At 40.2% G+C, this 1,511-nt stretch overlaps 1 pseudogene; it reads right to left on the bottom strand.

The window, feature by feature from the left end:
• Positions 1-669: 669 nt before the first annotated feature.
• On the bottom strand, positions 670-821 carry LOC142356577 (5.8S ribosomal RNA; annotated as a pseudogene).
• Positions 822-1,511: the final 690 nt, after the last annotated feature.

Raw genomic sequence — 1,511 nt, 5'->3', positions numbered from 1 at the left:
GCACGTTACTAAGGACTATATAGTTCTAGGTTACTGTACACAACGACGTTCACATGTTGATGTTTCAGCTGCCGCTTACTAGAAACAACATAATACTTATCGTGCATACCTTTCCATAACTTGTCCTTTTCAGATGCATTAGTTTCCCTTTGTCTTGGCTTCTACAGTCAGACTGGCTACTAGTAACAGCACAGTACTAATCACATATCGTTCTACAGTTTGCAGACAACTTTCACATGTTGATGTTTCAGCTTTCGCCTACTAGAAACAACATAATACTCGCTGTATACATTTGTAGTTCTCTATGTAACTTTCATGTGAAGAAGTTTCGCCAGTCTTTTTGACTGTCTCAAATCTGAGTCATGCTTAGGCTACTAGTTGCTTCATAGTACTTATCGCCTCGAGATCATTGAACAAAACTTGATTTTCACATGTTGCTGTTTCAGCTTCCGCTTACTAGAAACAACATAATACTAGTCTCATTAAGTTCCGTCTCTTTGCAATTTTCTTATGAAGAAAATTCGCCATCACAATGACTCCAGCAGTTCTTGATCAAGGAATGCAATCATTGATCAGAATGCTATTATTTGAATCGGTTCTGCTTTAAGTGTTCCAATTTTATTGGAAGCACCAACAATAGAACATCAATGTGTTCAATCGAGAGTTATATAACCCTGAATCGGACGCAGTCAACAGCCGAAGCCGAGACCGCCTTTTGCGTTAGAGAGGTCGGTAAACAAATCTTGCGATTCATACCGAATTAACACATATAGCTGTGCTCCTCTTCGTAAAGCGAGCCAAGTGATCCCCTGTTGAAGGATGTATTTGGACCAATCTAGTAGCATTTGGTTTCCAACAAGCTCTCCCAAGTTAGCTTACTTATTGGGCTTTTCAACCAATTCGGTTGGCTACAAGCATCATCAAAGTACTAGCCACAGTTTGATCGCAAAATTCTACGACTTTCACATGTTGATGTTTCGGCTTGCGCTTAGCCTACTATAAGCAACATAATACTAGTCATATCATAGAGCGTGATCAGCTTGTGACGTTCTCATGATGAAGTTTCACCAACAGTGTCTCACTTCGAGCTTAAATCCAGCTACTAGTAACTACACAGTACTGACTGCAACGATAACTTTTATCTATACCTTTCACATGCTGCGCTTTCGGCCAGGGCCTACTAACGTCAACATAATACTCGATATAAACTTTTGTTCATGATGCAGCTTCCCCATGCAGAAGTTTCGCCTTCAAATGCTCTCTTGGCCATATGACGTAAGAAAAGGTTACTAGTAACATCACAGTACTAGCCACAGTTTGATTGCAAAATTCTACGACTTTCACATGTTGATGTTTCGGCTTGCGCTTAGCCTACTAGAAGCAACATAATACTAGTCATATCATAGAGCGTGATCAGCTTGTGACGTTCTCATGATGAAGTTTCACCAACAGTGTCTCATTTCGAGCTTAAATCCAGCTACTAGTAACTACACAGTACTGACTGCAACGCT

The sequence above is a fragment of the Convolutriloba macropyga genome, unplaced genomic scaffold (genome assembly GCF_964194025.1).
Source record: "Convolutriloba macropyga unplaced genomic scaffold, txConMacr16.3 SCAFFOLD_3236, whole genome shotgun sequence".
NCBI lineage: Eukaryota > Metazoa > Xenacoelomorpha > Acoela > Convolutidae > Convolutriloba > Convolutriloba macropyga.
This window is presented reverse-complemented; position numbering and strand designations above follow the sequence as displayed.